This window comes from Macaca thibetana, chromosome 5 (assembly GCF_024542745.1).
Source record: "Macaca thibetana thibetana isolate TM-01 chromosome 5, ASM2454274v1, whole genome shotgun sequence".
Lineage (NCBI taxonomy): Eukaryota > Metazoa > Chordata > Mammalia > Primates > Cercopithecidae > Macaca > Macaca thibetana.
Window position 1 is genome coordinate 105037070 of NC_065582.1, and position 19539 is coordinate 105056608.

Below are 19539 nucleotides of genomic sequence, written 5' to 3' on the forward strand. Positions count from 1 at the left end.
ATCTTTATGTGTATTATATTTCTACTATGTATCCCTTGTTTTACTTCTGAGAAAACTAAACTCATGGTAATCTGAATACTAGAGATGATTCAACAAGTGATAGCAGCTATATAAATCAATGACTTGACTGAGGTCTCATTTTTGCCACCCTGTGATGCCATCCCATTTAGCCTTTGGGGACTCTTAAAATTCCTAACCGAGATGTATCCTGTTTCCTCCACCCCCCCATGTGGAACAGGACCATCTGGGAATGAGCCTTCCTAATGACATGGGACTAAGCTCCTGAACATAACTGAAGCCAGAACTGTTTGAGTTCACCTACAATGCTTTCTTTGAAAGGTCTTGATGAAAAGGGGGGAAATGAGAGAAAAAGAAAGGTCAGAACAGTCTGAGTCATATGAGATATGCAAAAATCTATTTGGCCCAGAGGGACATGAGTATGGAACTTGATCACATCCTACCCCTGCTCCCCACATCCATTCCCAGGGACAATTGTTTAAAGGCATTTTGTTCCTGTGTAGCCCCTTCCCCCATTATCTTTTTGTTTGCTTGCTTGTTTGTTTGTGACAGAGTCTCACTCTGTCGCCCAGACTGGAGTGCCGTGGAGTGATCTCAGCTCACTGCAATCTCCGCCTCCCGGGTTCAAGCAATTCTCCTGCCTCAGCCTCCTAAGTAACTGGGATTACAGGTGAGCACCAACACTCCTGGCAATTTTTTTTTGTATTTTTAATAGAGATGGGGTTTCAGCATGTTGGCCAGGCTGGTCTTGAACTCCTGACCTCATGATCCGCCCACCTCAGCCTCCTAAAATGCTGGAATTACAGGCTTGAGCCACCGCACCCGGCCTAATTTTTGTATTTTTAGTAGAGATGGGGTTTTAACACGTTGGCCAGGCTGGTCTCAAACTCCTAACCTCAGGTGATCTGCCTGTCTCAGTCTCTCAAAATTCTGGGATTACAGGTATGAGCCACTACTCCCAGCCCCCATTATCTTCATGTTCCTGGAATTTGTGACACAAAGAACAATGTATAGCCAATAGCTTGTGTTACCTTAATGTAAATTATTGGTTTACATTACAATTTAGGAACTGCTCTTCTTTTTCCTTTAAAAACTCACTTTCAGAACAAGGATCACTGAACTACCAAAAAATAAAAATAGTAATAAACCCACTGTGGCCATAATCCCAGCACTTTGGGAGGCTGAGGCAGGATTGCTTGAGGCCAGAAGTTTGAGAACAGACTGGCCAACATAGGAAGACCCCATTTCCACAAAAAATTTTTGAAAAGTAGCTGGGCATGGTGGCACTTGCCTGTAATCCTGGCCATTCAGGAGGCTAAGGTAGGAGGATCACTTGAGCTCAGGAGTTCAAGGTTACAGTGAGCCATGATTATGCCACTGCACTCCAGCCTGGGAAGTACCCTGTCTTTAAAAAAGCTAAAAATTAAAAATAAACCCACTTGTAACTGCTGCTAATCAGAGTGTATATTCAGGACAACTTGAATCTTTGCTCCCAGGGTGGCCACCCTCAAACTTTGAGCTCAAATAAACTCTATCTTAAAAATTTTCTGACTCTTGTTATTTAAAGTTGACAACCGCCCCCCCCCCGCAAGACACACACACACACGCATGTATGTCTATGACTAAATGCCGAATCTTTGGCCAGGGAACTAACTCAAATTACCACATCTTTGTTATGGGAACGTGCCATCTGTTTTTAGCCATTGATTTTAGTATTACAGCAGAGTGTAGCCTATCTGCTTCATAATCAGTTAAAAGTCCAATTTTTTTCCCCAAGTGTCATGTGCATGACAGACAACTCTCTTGCCAAATGATAATTGGGATGTGAAAAACATTTTGTTTTAATTGAATTCAAGCAAGTAAATCATCTTGGCTAGGCATCAAAAATCTTGGACACCCGAAAGCTGGAGAGATTAAAAACATTCATTTTTTTTTTTTTTTTTATCACACCTATTTTCCAAGTAAAAAACTATTCTCTTCAGATTATTGATATTGAGGAGGTTGGTTACAGTACCCTCTTTATAAAGATCCATGGAAGAAATTTCTTTCAGGAATATTTGTATTTCTCTTGAGTGTCAATTTTTTTTTTTCTATTTTTTGATGTTTTACATTGACTGCCAGGCAGCTCAGAGCAAAATCTTTGGCCTTCCTCCAGCAAGTATTCCCTATGGTTTTATTTTGTGTACTAGCCCTGGACTTTAATCATATTTTCCCTGCACTCCAACTTTCTCACTATTCTTTGAAAATCTCATTGTAATGTATTTGTGTAAATTACACTCAAATCCTTTTTGGACTAAACTGGGCTGTAAACAATGAATAAATGACCAGGTGCGATGGCTCACACCTGTAATCTCAGCACTTTGGGAGGCTGAGGCAGATGGATCACTTGAGGTTAGAAGTTCGAGACAAGCCTGATCAATATGGTGAAACCCCATCTCTATTAAAAATACAAAAATTAGCTGGGTGTGGGGGTTCCTCCCTGTAATCTCAGCTACTTGGGAGGCTGAGGCAGGAGACTGCGTAAACCCAGAAGGCAGAGTTTGCAGCGAGCTGAGATGGCACCACTGTTATTTTCGCAGATTAGTTACTGTGCAGAATATAGACCATGTCTTGGCTCCAGGCTATGTTGTCTCCTCTACTCATTCTGGTGGCTTTTTGGGCCTTACCCTACCACCAGAGCTCTATGCCCTATAACTGACTTCCACAGCTGAGCACACTAAGCACAGAGCAAGACTCTCACTCAAAAAAAAAAACAAAAAAAAAATGAATAAATAATAAATCACAAATAATCATCAATAAATACAAAGCAGTAGAAATTTTAAAAAGCACAAATAAATTGCAAATACAAGTTGTTTTCAAGTTCTTGGTTAACTCCATTTCACTCTTAACACGTACTACTTCCCTCTCCCTTTACACAGGGATGTCTGAAGCTCTCTTCTGATATTTACCAACGATAAATATGCTGGGTTTTACCACGCAAATGAAATTAAAGAAGAGAGGATAGAACTAAGGGGGTTTTAGTTTTGTTATCAGGGCTTTCCAACATTGGGGGAAAAAAAGTGACTTTAACGCTAGTCTGAGGAAGACATTGGGATTAATGTATTTGTGTGCAAGACTAAAAAAGAGGAAGAACATGTGATGCATATTTATCCCAAAGAAGGTGGAGAAAGGTGGCATTAAACTGTTCCTAGATGACTTCTCAGCAGTTTTATTGTCCAGAGAGCTTCGTGGCTGCTCAGAGTATACAAATGGCCATTTTTATTTTGAGTTTGTGGATGTCAGGAAACCTTTCTGCCCATTGACCCATCATCTCTGAATCTCTAAAACCAATCTTATGTTATATAGTGGAGGTTCCTGGGGCTCAGAACCAAGATTCCCTATTCCAACTCCCCATATTTGGCTGAGACTTTCTGTCCAGTTCCAGAAACTGGATCTTTCTCCTAGTGCCCTATCAGGTCACTTATAGTCCTGCCTGCTCTCACCAAGCTCACCCCACAGCAGAGGTCAGGTTGTTGAACCTCAGTTTGGTGGCCTAGGCCTCTCTTTCTGCTACTGTTCTTAGACAGCACTGCCCCAGGAATTCGACAGCTAGAAACCCATCCCCACCTCTGCCTGTTTTTCATCACTCAGCGGGTACCTCTTCTTGGGCAAGTTATTCAATATCTCTGGGTCTCAGTTTCCTATCTGTAAAATGGAGATTGTCTAGTACATGTATCTCAGTGTTAGTATGAGGACTCAAAAGAGACAATGCAAAAAAAAGGCTTAGAACAGTGCCTGGCACAAATAGTAGGTGCAGGGTAAACTGGACCATTGCTGATGATTAAGGAAGAAGCCCTTGTGTAAGCATGGAGTTTCCTCCTTAGCTGTGCTATGCTAAGGATGATATTAAAAAGTAGTCAACAATTCCCCTTTCTAGAGCATCTGAGCAGCCAAGGTAGATTTACCCTAAAACTGTTGAAGTAAAGTTTAGGTGTCAATTTCTTTATTTGCATGGGCCTCACCTAGGGCCCAAGAACAGCTCTAACAATGTGTCCATGGGGTGCATATTTTTGTAAAATTCATAAAAGTATGATGTTTTTGCATTGTTTCTTTTAAGGACCACCCAAATTGTATAAGCTTCACATCTCACAAAGTCTGGCTCCATGCCGGCATCCAAGTCACATGACACCTCTGGAGCCGCCAATACGTGAGGTGGGTGCCGCCAGTAGTAGATTGATAGATATAGAATTATAAATATGATCATACATGTACAAAAGGATGATTTAAAACACTGAGTTTCGGAGCCAGGCGCCGTGGCTCATGTCTGTAATCCCAGCACTTTGGGAGGCCAAGGCGGGTGGATCACAAGGTCAAGAGAGTAAGACCATCTTGGCCAACTTGGTGAAACTCCATCTCTACTAAAAATACAAAAATTAGCCAGGCGTGGTGGCAGCCGCCCGTAATCCCAGCTACTCAGGAGGCTGGGATTACAGCTACTGAGGAGAATCACCGGAACCCGGGAGGCAGAGGTTGCAGTGAGCCGAGATCGCACCACTGCACTCCAGCTCTGGCGACAGAGCAAGACCATGTCTCAAAAAATAAATAAATTAATTAATTAAATAAAACACTGAGTTTGTTACTTATTTAGATAAGCCACCTTGTTTTAAAATAAAGAATACAAATTTCCTCCTATCTTTAGAATTGAATTAGAACATGTACAATACCCTTAATAATAATTAGATCTAACTCCCCAAAATGCTTCCTTCACCTTGCTGCTTAATCAAATTTCAAAACATCCTGTTATTTTTGCAGATTAGTTACTGTGCAGAATATAAACCATGTCTTGGCTCCAGGCTACGTTGTCTCCTCTATTCACTCTGGTGGCTTTTTGGGCCTTACCCTACCACCAGAGCTCTATACCCTATAACTGACTTCCACAGCTGAGCACACTGAGATGTGAAGAAATTTCATCCCATAGCTCAGCAAAACACATTTTGCCATGAATTTAAAATAACCTCTCAGGTAACTGTCACGTTTTTTTCAGTAAAGAAAAAATTGCCAAAATTTAGAAAAGAAATATAATAGCCAATAAATGAAAACATTAGTTCTTAATAGAGTATTTGATAGAATAAATCCTTGATGCTAAGGGCCAAATAAGATGTCATCTGAGTCACCCAACATATCCATATACTTCTGCAGATGCTTCTAGTGACTCCAGGTGACCCTCTCTGTGCACCTACGGCCCCTTTTCAGGCTCCAGCCCTAGCTAGGAGTCAGGCAAGGGACAGAGAAGAGGTGATTGTCGTGGTGCTAGGACCATGTCTGCTGTGGGGGTGGGAGGGTAGACACAGGAGACAGCAGTGGAGGCACCACAAGAGGTCATTCTTTTGTTTTCAGGTCAGTCGTTGCTTATGCCATGGCTACTGCCCGCTCTTGTGTTGTAGACAAGGGAGTATCTCTAATTGTGGAAGGCGGGGGGCTCTCCTTTTTTGTAAAACACTATACTTTATTCTGATATCATGTTCTTGCGGTTTCTTACAAAAGGCTAATATAGTCTTTATTTTGTTTTCTGTAATTAAAATTATATATCAGTAATACATGCTCATTGTAAGGAATTTGAATGATACCTCAAAAATATTTTTAGAAAGTAAGACACATGAAATCCCATCACCTTGAGAGAACTACCACTGACATTGTAGTAACCATATTTTTACACACAAACACACACACACAGACAAACTATACTTACACATGTATATACATAGAATACTATACATATATACATACTATACTATAAATATATACATAGTATATATGTGTATGTGTGTATTTATAACTACATACATATAGTTATTTAAGATTACAAGATACAAGCAGTTTTATCATAGATATTTTCTCTTTCCCTCTCACTCCTTTCCCCATATCCTTCATTCCCTACCCTCTAGATTACCATATTAACAGCAGGCTGTGAGTGTAGATGGGTCTCAAGGGATATGTAGGAGTTAAGGAAAAAAGAACAGGTGACAGACAGCCCAGACCAAGAGAACAGTACATGTAAAAGCCAAGGAAGCAAGAGCTTATTAGAGCTGTGGCTCTTGAAACTTTAATGTGCATACCGATCACCTGGGGATCTTGTGGAATGCAGATTCTGAATCAGCAGATCTGGGATGAGGCCTGAGATGCATTCCTACAAGTTTCCAGGGAATACCCATGCTGATGGATCACACTTTGAGAAGCAAGGATGTAAACTGTTGTGCAGTTCAATGTAGTATCTACCAGCCACATGTGACTTCTCTTTTTATCTATTTATCTATCTTAGATGTCTTGCTCTGTCACCCAGGCTGTAGTGCAGTGGTGCCATCATAGGTCACTGCAGCCTTGAATCCTGATCTCAAGTGATCCTCTTGCCTCAGCTGCCTGAGTAGCTGGGACTACAGGCCTATTCTGCCATGCTTAGCTAATTTTTTTTTTTTCTTTAGAGATGGGGTCTTGCTATATTGTGGCAGCTGGAGTGCAGTGGCTATTCACAGGCACTGTCAGAGCACACTGCAGCCTCAAACTTCTGGCCTCAAGGGATCCTCCCACCTCAGACTTCTGCCCACATAGCTGGGATTATAGGCATACCACCACCAGGCCCAGCATGACTATTTAAATTTAAATTAGTTAAAAGTAAATAAAGTTTAAGATCCAGGTCTTGTGTTGTGCTATTCACATTTCAAGTACTCAATAGCCACATATGGCTCCCATACTGGACAGCAGAGATACAGAATATTTCCATCACTGCAGAAAGTTGTATGGGACAGTGCTGGACAGCATTCAGGGCTCTGCAGTTATTTCAGCATGGTTGGATCATAATAGGTATGTGGGAAGTGGGAGGAGGAGGTAGATAGGTGGGGGTCGGTTTTTTTCCTGGTGGCAGCAAAGAACCATTTAATAATTTCCAATGGAGATGACAGCAGTGTGGAAGAATTCATAGGGAAGGAAACACTGGAGACAGGGAAGCTGAATGCAGGTGGAGGCTACTGCAGTGGATGATGCTGAAAGTAAATGATGGAGCTAGAACTAAAGTACAAGCAAGGGCTGGAAAGAAGAGGCAGACTCATGGATGGTCAATAGGAAGAACTGCCTGCATGGAAGAAGACGAGGAAGTAGGAGGCTGAGAAATGGAGGAGGAGGCTGAGAAAGGAAAGCATTTGCTCTAAGTCCTGGACAGCTGGGATAAGGAATTGTTATTCTTCAAGACAGAAGACACAAAAAGGAAGTAGACAGGTGGAAGAAGAGAATAAACTCTGGGCCAAAAGAGTGATTTTGTGGTGTCTCTGGGAAATCCAACTGAGAATATCTGGAGGGCTGGTGAGTATTCTTCTAGGTCCCTTTATTCAACTTCAGACAGATTAAAGTTGGACAGACTGAACTCCCTCAAATTGGACAGACTGGCCAGGCGTGGTGGCTCACACCTGTAATGCCAATGCTTTGGGAGGCTGAGGCGGGAGGATCACTTAAGCCTAGGAGTTGGAGCTAGACCCATGAGCTATGATCGTGCCACTGCACTCTAGCCTAAGTGATAAAGACCCTGTCAAAAGGAAAAGGAAGGGAGAGGGAGAGAGATGAGAGAGAGAGAGAGAGAGCAAGAAAGAGAGAGAGAGCAAGAGAGAAAAGAAAACGAAGGAAGGAAGGGAGGGAGCGAGGGAGGCAGGGAGGGAGGGAGAGAGATACAGAGAAAGAGAGAAAGAAAGAAGGAAGGAAGGAAGGAAGGAAGGAAGAAGGAAGGAAGGAAGGAAAGAAGGAAGAAGGAAGAAGGAAGAAAGAAAGAAAGAAAGAAAAAGAAAGAAAGAAAGAAAGAAAGAAAGAAAGAAAGAAAGAAAGAAAGAAAGAAAGAAAGAAAGAAAGAAAGAAAGAAAGAAAGAAAGAAAGAAAGAAAAAAGAAAGAAAGAGAGAGAGAAAGAAGAAAGGAAGGAAGGAAGGATTGGACATATTAATTTCTCTCAAAAAATTAGGCCTAATAATGAACCCAATTGAAACAATTCTCTTTAAACTGTATTGTAAGCATTTTTAGTACCAAATACATATTATCTTGAACCTAACTTAAAAGCAATTATAAATCAGTTTATTTTGTTCTATCATCTCTGTATTTAATAGACATTTCTCCTCTAAGCCCAGTGAAGTTTTACTATTTCAAATGAACTGAGTTTTTCATGTTCATTGAATTGAGGTATTTGGTCAGAAATGTGAAGCCTTCAGATTAAGGTGAATTTCTCTTGAATCAAACACAAATGTAATTCTTTCATAATTCCTTCCCATTTTTATCTCCTGGTTGGGGGAGGGGAGAAGACATTCTGCACAACTACCCCCAGCCCCTGCTAGGTTGCTGCTGAATTCCTGCATTAGTCTCTTTACTAAGGAGATTTACTTCTCTTTTCCTATATTTTCCCATGTAGCCTGACCAAATTCATTGCCATAGTTAAAGGAAAGGTAATATCTCTCAGCTATCAAAAGGGACTATAAAAAGGACAGATTCCAACTAGAGATATGTTTGAAAGATTCCTGAGAAAGGTGAGGGGACAATAAACTGATACTCACTCTCCGGTTTCAACAAGATCCTCTGAATATCTGCAAGATGATGACTAGCTGTTAGGGTTTATTGGTAAATTTTATTCAACTTCGTCTTCCCACCAAAATCACCTTAATCACACCCGAAACCACACCCTACATCAGATCCTATCATTCCACTGTTTAAAAAAACACACACGAAAACAAACAAAAAAAGCACTTGAACAGCTTTCCATCATCTTTAGCACAAAATATAAACTCTTCCATAAATACAAAAATTAGCCAGGCATGGTGGTGTGTGTCTGTAATCCCAGCTACCCGGGAGGCCGAGGCAGGAGAATCGTTTGAACTTGGGAAGTGGAGGCTGCAGTGAGCCAAGATCACGCCACCACACTCCAGTCTGGGTAACAGAGCAAGACTCCATCTCAAAAACAAAACAAAACAAAACAAAACAAAACAAAACAAAACAACTCTTCCAGGGTTTCTGGCATGGTCTGGCCCCAAGCCATTCTCATGTCAGGCCATTCTGCTCCTTATGTTCCATTTCTGGGCGTTCTTAAACAGGTAAATCCCTTTCCTGTTTACCTTGGGGCTCTGGACGAACTGTTCTTTCTGCTTGCAAAGCTACAACCCCACCAGAGCTGCCTGTCTTGATCAGTTAACCAGATGTAGGCTATTTTTTGGTTTCCCTTCCTGCTCCATCCTCAATACCTGGGGAAAGGCTAGGTAGCATGGTGTTTGAGGGGCTCTGCCTTCAGGCTGCTTGAGTTCAAATCCTGGATCTACCACTGGCTAGCTGCTCTGTGACTTTGGGCAAGTCACATAATTATTTCCCCATCTATAATTTGGAGATGACAAAATATATTTTGAGGATTAGATTTGTTAGCAGATGGTATGTGAAACAGTAATAGAAGTTCTTCTTTTGGCATATACTCCAATTTTATTCTACTTGTTTGCCACGTTTGAGCCTGTTACCTTGAGACTGCTATGGCTGCCTTCTCAACCTCCCCAACTCCCACCCTCCAACTGATTATGGTTTACTTATTGGACTCTGCAAATGAATAAAGAGGGAGCATGAGGAAAGGAAGCAGTCCTAGCTTTAGGAGAGGCCATGGGAGTGAGCTTGTCGAACAAGACATGGTCGTGGCTTCTCTTTAAGCTTACGGTTTAGGCGGACACAGATTATGAACACACATCGGATTAGTCTGGCTTTAGGAAAGGGAATCTCAAGGCCTTAGGCCAGCCGTAGAGTAACCTCGATGGCCTCCCGACAAGAGAACCCGAGTTAGGGTCTAGGGCCTAAGAGCACCAGAATCACCAACGCTGGTGATTGGTGGGGAGCCTGAAGAATCTAATTCCGAGAATGCTCTGCGCGCAGACACGGCTTATCTCCGCGCCACTGCAAGAGCCAGACCTAGGTCGGCCCCGGACACCGAGAGCCAATGGCCAGGCCCGTCCTGCCCCGTCCGGGATTGGCTGTGCGTGCCGCGGCCCTCCACCCCGCCCCGCTCAGGGTCTCCCCGGGATTGGCTGAGCTCCCCGACTTCTCCAGGGATCGGCTGCGAGCCCCGCCCTCGCCCAGAGTCTTCCCGGGATTGGCTGCGGGCCCCGCGACCCTCCTCCTCCCCTCCCCCGCCCCGCCCCGCCCCGCGCCGCCTCTCTGGTTTGTTCGCCCGGCGCAGGTCGCCCGCCTCTTTGTCAGCTGGAATCGCGCGGTAAGTGCGTCTTCAGCCTTCGGCTTTCGGTCTCTGGAGGGAGGGCGCCCGGCCGGCCCGCGGGCCGGATCAGGGCTGGGCTCGCCCCGTGTCCCCACGAGCTTTGCCCGCCCCGAGCTTCTCTGCTCCCGGCGGCCAGAACGGAGGGGTAGAGCAGCCCTCGGCTGCCCGGGGGGCGGGCGGCAGTGCTCGTCCCGGGGCCGCGCGAGGCACAGGCGCCGCGCCCAGAGGAACAGCCAGAGGTTCCCGGGGCAGGTCCCGGGCACCGTAACAATTTTGCCCTTTGCTTCGCCAGGGCGGACGCGCCACTACTTTGTAGCGGGTTTCGGGCGGGCCACGCGTGCGGCGACAGGAACCCAACCCCAGCTGACCTTGAGCTCAGGAGTTCATCTCTTACGTCTGCGGAAGTGCAGCTGCCTCAGTTCTTAGCACAGGTATGTTCGTAGCCTTGAGCAGGGGGAAATGACTCAACCCGGAGCACGTGGCCAGTGGTACCGGAGGGTTCCCCGGCGTGTTTGTCGCCAAGGTCCGAATCCGCCTCCCCTTAACTGGAAGGAAACATCCATGTAGATGCTCACCAAACAAAACAGCTGTTTCTAGTGGTGGTTTCAGACTTAGAGAAGCTGAGATCCACGAGGTATGGAGAGCAACGCAGGAAATAATAGTGAACCCTGTAAAATCAAAGAAAAAAAAAATCCCAAAGCACCCTTTCCTGTGCCCTTTTAAGGTTGACCCAGTGCTTTAAGAGGCTAACACAGAAGGGTAAAGTAAGTCTCCATAAAACCCAGAGAAGAGACTGGAAATCTCCCCTTTGGATCCTGTCTGGAGTCACAGCTGAACCAGAAAAAATTTCGTTACAACCTGAGCGCCTTTGTGATTTTCTTCACACAGTTTGTAGAACAAGCGATACATTTCCGTTTTCTTTGTTTAAAACGTCATTTTAAAACTTTTCTTTCTATAGGTTGACAACTACAGGTACAAGCCATTGAAGCTGGAATGTCCTGTTGCTGGTATTTCAGTTGACTTAAGCCAACTATCCCTTCAGTTACAGTAGGAAACTGCCTCTAATAAGGCCAAATATGCGTACTAACTTGTAGCAACCACGTGTCCGTGCAGTGCCACAGGAGCTAGAGCAGTGGGACAACGCTGGTGGCAACAGGGCAATGTAGCAGGTGCTTCATGTTCACCTTTTCAGCCTTTTTCATTTAATTGTCACAACTCAGAGGTGGATTCTGTTAGGTACAAGCTGCCCCAGGACCACCCCGCCCCCGCCAACTCAATGCAGCTGACCCTTAACCTGAATACTCTGCAGCTGCATTCCTGAACCCTTATATAGGTGCCACAGCAAGGTCCCCAGACTTGCTACACCGAAGCCCTCCGGGTGGCACGGGGGAGGTCATGAGAAACGTGGATAAACCTAACTTACACCCCCTTGTAAATTCCTGTTTTCACAAGATAATATATTGTAAGCCGGCCACGAGATGAAATGTGGTAGTTAATCAACTAACAACCCCCCGGGTCTCTCTCCCCCATATAAACCCCTCATTTTGTAAGCTCAGGGCTGCCACCTCTGGTGGAGAAGCCCGGCAGGTTAATAAACTTACTTGCCTGACCTTGGGTCTCTTGTCTTTTCTCTCTGCTAACCTTACAGATTCTATTCTCCCGTTTCATAGGTAAAGAAATGGATTAGGGGTAACTCAAGTTTCATCACATGTGAGTATCTCTGAGAGGCTTCACGTGTATAACTTTTCAGCAGTGTGACTTCTGGAAAGTCACCTGTCTCTTGAGATTTGGTGTCCTGCTGTAACAGTTAAGAATTAAACTAGGAAAGGACCACAGTAGAGCTGTTAGGAATATGAACTCTTTGTATTATTTCATTGCATTGAGCCGAAGAAGTTTCACAAAATTTGGCACAAAATGAGTATCTGTCAGCGCATTCTGGTTTTTTTGTGTGTCTATGTAGCAAGTATTTAATATTTATCTTGGAGTCATTCTTAATTCATAGCACTGTTCTTACCTTTTTATCTAAACTTTTATGTTCCATATTGTAAAGTCTAGCCTCATAAGTTTAGGTAATTGCTCATAAGTTCAGATAATGTTGAATTGTAATCCCAATGTTGGAGGAGGGGCCTGGTGGGAGGTGATTGGATCAAAAGGGAGGATTTCCCTCTTATTGTTCCTTAGGATAGTGAGTTCTCATGAGATCTGGTTGTTTAGATGTGTAGTGTGGCTGGGGCAGTGGCTGCTGCCTGTAATCCCAGCACTTGGGAAGGCCAAGGCAGGGGGATCGCTTGAGGTCAGGAGTTAAGACTATCTTGGGCAACATAGTAACACCTCATCTCTACAAAAAATGAGGCAGAAGGATTGCTTGAGCCCAAGAGGTTGAGACTGCAGTGACCCATGATCTTGTCACTGTGCTCCAGCCTGAAAAGAAAAATTAAAAATAAAGGTTATGCAATTGTGCACGTTTTCTCAAGTCAGAGGCGGAAGAATGGCAGAGTTTAGATTAAAAGTGTGGCACCTCCCCTTCCTCCTACTTTGGCCATGTGCTTCCTTTTAGACATACCCCATGATTGTGAGTTTCCTGAAGCCTCAGCAGCCAAGCTCCCTGTGCAGCCTGCTGAGATGAGACAAATCTTTTCTTTATAAATTACCCAGTCTCAGTTCCTTATAGCAATGTGAGAATGGACTAGTACAAAAAATATTCAACTAATGCATTAGCTGGCTATAATTGCTAAGGAGGGAAGGAAAGGGAGATGACTTAACATGGCTGGCAAGGGAGGCCTCACTCAACATGAAAGAGCTGAGGGAGATGTCATGGCCTTATATATAGTTGAGGGGAGAGCATTCTAGGCAGAGGGAAAACTAGTGCAAAGGCCCTGAGGATAGTTGTGTTTAAAGGTTTGGAGAAGCAGTGAAGCTATAGAGAAGTGCCCTTGGAGGGGAGGACTTAATGTCTGTATATAGTAGTGGAGAGTTGGTTATTTTCAAACTCTTGTAAAATGGCAATGTGCTCTGGCCTTCCAGGCTCTGAATGTTTTAATTTAACTGGAATGCTCCCTATTGCCTTATACCTTACTGCTCTTAACCTAACTTTTCTCTGACCACCACCAGCCCTTCTATGTAATGGCCCTGTAGCATCAGAACTACATTACACATTGTGTGTGAACTTGCCTAACTGCCTGTGTTTCTCTCCATTCTGTAAAGTCCCCCTTGGTTCCCAGCATGTTACAGAGGGTCTAGTCAGGTGCTTGACATTTTGTAGGTAAGTGGCTTATAGTCCCCTTCTAAGGGCAGCATAATGTTGAGCCTAGGTTCAGATCTCTATGTGTGATCTTAAACCACTTAGTGTTAGGTTTTATTAACGAGTAATATGTGATACATCAGACTACTTGGTAAGTAGTAAGTACTCAGCAAATGATATATTAGTTGGTAGTACTATTTAATCATTTTTATAATACCGTAGAGTCATAATGTTAGAACAAAATGACAATATTGATATTTAGTATTGTGCATGTTTCTGCCGCACATCTACTAAAACTGGAACTGATACTTAGTATTTACATAGTACTGGAATAGCTCTAATGTTCTTTTAATGGAGCATTTAACTATGGATCAAGTAGTATTCTAGGTATCGTAAGAACCAGTGAGCAAGTATACAAAAATCAGTGGATATGGTTGGTTGTGATAACTCATTGGCCACATTTCAAATATTCAATAGCTGCATGTGGCTAGGGGCAGCACAGATAAAAAGGCTCTAGCAAATAGTTGTCAAGAATAACCACTGGTTTCACAAAGCACTCCACGGAGTCCTGGTGGTGGTCTTCTCCCCCTTGAGTTACTTGGGCAGAGGCCCTGTAACACATCCACGGATCAACAGCCACATGTGGTTAGGGGCAGCATAGATAGAAAACATTTCCATTACTGCAGGGTTTTATTAGCAGTACTGTTGTAGCATTGCATGATGCAGCCAACTTTTCAGAAGAGACAACCTGTCAGAACCTGGAAAGACAGTGTAGTCTGAATGACTGCCTCCAGAGATAATCAGGCCTAATCTCTGGAACCTGTAATTGTTACCTTATTTGCAGATATTATTATAATTAGATTAAGGATCTCAGGATGGGGAGATTACCTTGGATAATCCTAGTGGGCCCTAAATGCGATCACAAGTTCCCTCATGAGAGAGAGCCCGAGGGAGATCCACACACAGCAGATTGGAAGATGCAGGCCTTGAAGATCGGAGTGAGGCAGCCCCCAGGAGCTGGGAGATGCCAAGGAACATATTCCCCATCAGAGCCTCCTGAGAAGCATCATTTGATTTGGCTCAGTAAAACTAATTTCTGACTTCTGGCCTTCAGAACTGAGAATAAATTGCTGTTTTAAGCCACCAACTTGTAATTTGTTACAGCAACCTCTAAGATCACAAATATAGCTGGGGCAAGAACCCCACCACCTCAGCCTGCCTCCACTGTTTTTATTAGTGCCGTGTGGGTGGTTGGGAGTAGATCCTATATATATTCATTGGTCATTTTTTAAAGGTATGACCATGAATTTAAAATGTATTTAGACTTTAATCTTGAGATACATGAGCATATGGCTAAAATATGTGGGGTCAGCAGATACCTCCTAATAAAGCATTGTGAAAAGTAAGGAATCAATTTATGGTTTATTGGAAAGTCATTTATGCACACTTGTATTTATACAGTACAAGACACCACATTTTATAAATTCAGTAACTGAAGCAAATTAAGACAATAGAAAAAGCATTCTAATTATAATTTTTGCCCTGTGGGCTGTACAGCTTCAGCCAGTAGTGTCCTGGAGGTAATACAAACTGCTAAAGTGAGATAATGTTTTCATAAACTTCAGTTTCAGTTTGTGTTTTAAGAAATGTAAACTTGAATCTCTGGGCAAGAGAAGGTTCTCAATATTTGGCACAAAGGGAGCATCTGTCAGCCTATTAGGTGTTTTTGGTGTATGTAACATGTAAAAGAGGACTTAAAAGGACATAATGGTACTAGTGTCCTTTAAAAAAATATATATCGGCTAGGCACAGCCTGTAATCCCAGCTCTTTGGGAGGCTGAGGCAAGGGGACTGCTTGAGGCCTGGAATTCGAGACCAGCCTGAGCAACACAGCAAGACCCCATCCCTACAAAAAGTCAAAAACTTCGCTGGGCACGGTCGACTAATCTACTTTGGAGGCTGAGGAGGGAGGATCACTTGAGCCCACAAGTTCAAGGTTGCAGTGAGACATGACTGTCACTGCACTCCAGCCTGGGCAACAGAGCAAGACTCTGACTCCAGAAAAGTAGTATCACTAATAAAACTAGTCTTCCCAGGGTCAGCTACCACAAGGCTCTGACTTAAGTCCTTGCCACTAGGTTGCAGTAATACTAATTCTGAATTATGGGATACTACACTTAAACAGCACTATACTAGAGACTGGGAAGGAAATTGGGGCAAAGAACCTAAGTGTTTTAATGAGAAGTTCATACTTAAATTTATTATGGGATGGAATAACACATGGTTCACCTAGCTCCCTAAACATGTTAATTGACAAAATACTACCTGAAATCCTTTACATTTTCTAGGTGTATCAAAATTTCTTGTGTGAAACCGTTTTTCACCTATTCTCTGTAAGAATACCTTATATCAACTGACATGAATTACTAATGCTTTTTTATTACAGTGTTTCAGCAAAACCACCATTTGACTGGACCATGATGTACTTGAGGCTATTCGTGGGCTCATGAATATTCAAGTAATTCAAGCTTTCCTTTAATGAATGCTGTTAGAGCTGAAGCATAGGATATGAAGGTCAAACCTCAGTCACTTGAAAATATTGTATATATTATTGTTCATACCCTTTGAAACTTCTCAAACTATAGAATCTCATTCTCATGATGAAAGTTAGGATCAAACTGAACCCTATTTGCCCTTTATTATAAATCCTAGAGATGAACAGTTTATATATAAAATTCCATTTAAAAGTGAAATTTAGATTCTATAAAGAACAAAGTATTGTGAGATTCTGAACGTAATCAGGTCCTCACTTTTTGGTGGGTGGGAAGAATGAAAGAGAACAGTATATTTTTATTTAATACTTAAACTGCCCACAATTCTTCAGTTTTTTCTTTCTTAATTGAATCCCTGTTTCCAACATCTGAGCTCCATCTCCCACTCTCAAAAGAAGTTTCATTATTACAAGTTAAATATTTCTGCCCAAGTATAGCCAATCCCAGACTACTTTTGAGATGTGTCCATACAGAATAACAATTGCTAGCTCCCTGTTGAAGGTTTAACTGCTTAGCCTGCAGATAACCTGATGAGCTCACGTTGAAGAAATTAAGGTAGAAATTCTCCTACAGTTAGTTCCTTACCGTGAGATAACAGTTTGTTCCTCCTAATAAACTTCTAGTTCCATCCTCTTTTTTTTTTTTTGGTCATATCCAGCTCTACAAGTTTCACGCTGTTTAAATCACATACCTACAAAAACCTGTTTAAAATGTTTGGATGCTCAGCTTGTTTCAGCCTGAAATTTCTCCAAGACCAATGAAACAAAACAGGATTGTGCCCTGAATACACACCCAAGCTGCAGGCTCCTGCTTAGCTCTATTTTGCTTTGGCCTCCATTAGATCTTCAGCCACAATAGCAGGAGATAACAGTCTTCCTAGAAGCTTTCATCAGCTGCAAGTTTTCTTACAGAATGAAACTTTTCTGCTATTTTCTCACAGTTAATTGGCTATTTGAGAAAACCGAATTTCTGGCTCTCAGCATTTAACTGGATTCTGTGAGTGACTGGATGACCGCTTTGCACATCACCATGGGTGTCATCCCTACCTTCTTTAAACCTTTTGTGCCAGTCAAAAATTCTTGCTCTTGATATGTCATCACCAGAAACTACTTTTTTTTTTTTTTCTCTTTTGCGACAGGGTCTTCCTCTGTCACCCAGGCTGGATGGAGTCTAGTGGAACAATCATAGTTCACTGCACCTTGATACCCTGTGCTCAAGTGATCCTCCCATCTCAGCCTCCTGAGTAGGTGGGACCACAGGTGTGCACCTGTGGCTAATGGCTAATTTAGTTATTGTTTTTTATAGAGATGGGGGGGTCTCCCTATGTTGTCCAGGCCTGTCTTGAACTCACGGGCTCAAGTGATCCTCTTGCCTCAGCCTCCCAAAGTTCTGGGATTACAGGTGTGAGCCACTGGACCCAGCCAGAAACTACTTTTAACAGTTCTAATTGCCACTTGTCTTGGCTGTATATTCAGAAAGAGCCAGTTTGGAATTAGGGTTTTTTGATTGCTATTGATAAGAAGGTTCAAATGCAATAGTCTGTTTCAAGTGTCTCACTGACATATTCAACTTTACACAAAGTTTAATATGAATTCTTTGCTCTAACAGTCACCAGTTTTAGGGTCAACAAAAAAATAATTCTATTCACATCTAAGAAACTTAGCTGGTAACCTTAAAAGCTCTGTTGTAGCCAGCAGAAACATAACCTATTCCAGCAATTTCACAAACTACACAAAGAAAAATTGGTAAATATTTCAACAGATGAGTACAAATAATCTTTGGAGAAGGTGATAAAGATTTCAGTGCTATATCATCTTAGCCTTCTGTTTTCCCACCTACAAAAGGGTCGAAAATAAATCAGTATTTTCTTGTCCAATTAATAGGAAAATGATATATGAAATACTTTAATTATATGTCATCAGCACTGTCCCACTCTGAAAGAACCTAAGATTTTAAAAATACATCCTAATAACATGTATATTGCCACTTGTCTTGGCTGTATATTCAAAATGAGCTAGTTTAGAATTATGTTTTTTTTTTTTTTTTTTCAATTGCTGTTGATTGGTAGGGAGGCTCAAATGCAAGGTACCAAAATAGTTATTTCCAAATATAGAACAACCGAATAGATGCTGTTGTCTCCAGTCTGTATAATACAGTATGTGTGGTTGGGTTTCTAGGAATTCTAACACATAAGTATTGCTTCCCAAATTCATCCTGCAAATACTACGTAGTGGAGTCAATTTAAAATAAGCACACATACACTGAAAAATACCATCTTATAAGCTTTGAACACATATTTCATACATCTCTCAAATCAAATTTTGAAGAGGTTTTCACAAATTACAATTGTACAACGTGGATGCTGGAATTAAAATAGGTTTTCCACTTCCAGAGCTTTTCCATCATCCCAAACAAATTTTATACCCATTAAATAGCAGCTCCTCATTCTCCCTTCTCCTAGCCTTTGAGAACCTCTATCCTGCTCTCTATGAATTTGACTATTCTCAGTGCTTCATATAATTGGAATCATACAGTATTTATCCTTGTGTCTGGCTTATTTCACTTAGCATAATGTTTTCCAGGTTCATCCATGTTATAGCAGGTGTCAGAATTTCATTTTTAAGGTTGAATAATACTTCATTGTGTGTGTGCCTGTGTGTGTGTGTCTACTACGTTTTGCTTACCCAGTCATCTGTTGATCAACATTTGGGTTGTTTCCTCTGTTTGGCTATTGTGAATATTGTTATGAACATTGGTGTACAAGTATCTGAGTCCTTGTTCTTTCAGTTCTTTTGGGTATACACTGACAAGTGAAATCGCTGGATCATATGGTAATTCTATGTTTAATTTTTTGAGGAAGTACCATACTATTTTCTAGAGAGGTTGCACCATTTCACATTCCACCAGCAAAGCACAAAGGGTTCCAATTTCTCCATATCCTCACAAACATTTGTTATTTTTCTATGAACGGTCGTAATTATATGTGAAGACTCAGGTATCTACAATGTTACGTATTCTCTTTCCAATTGCACGATTTTTTCAGTGCTTTGCTTTCAGGGAAAACAGACTCAGGCTGGTCTTTCTTATGGTTATAAGTACAGGGTACTTTAAGATAATTTTGTGGTGTTTGCTAAATTCAAGAATTCAATACAGGCCGGGCGTGGTAGCTCACACCTGTAATCCCAGCAATTTGGGAGCCCGATTCCGGCAGATCACCTGAGATCAGGAGTTCGAGACCAGCCTGGCCAACATGGTGAAAGCCCGTCTCTACAAAATATACAAAAATTAGCCGGGAGTGGTGGCTGGCGCCTGTAATTCCAGCTATTTGGGAGGCTGAGGTGGGAGGATCGCTTGAACTCAGGAGGCAGAGGTTGCAGTGAGCCGAGATTGCACCACTGTACTCCAGCCTGGGCGACAGAGCGGCACTGTCTCAAAAAAAAAAAAAAAAAAAAAAGAATTTAACACATATTGCCATGTTCCT

General features: G+C 42.4%; 1 protein-coding gene and 1 non-coding gene across 2 annotated transcripts in view; one reads left to right on the plus strand and one right to left on the minus strand.

Annotated features, from left to right (window-relative positions):
- SCFD2 (sec1 family domain containing 2) overlaps nucleotides 1–19539 on the minus strand; it is an 807609-nt gene that overhangs the window by 143184 nt on the left and 644886 nt on the right. The window lies entirely within an intron of this gene.
- Nucleotides 10977–11098, plus strand: LOC126955870 (small nucleolar RNA SNORA26). Its single transcript, XR_007726156.1, has one exon. It is a non-coding gene; the product is annotated as a small nucleolar RNA SNORA26 (small nucleolar RNA).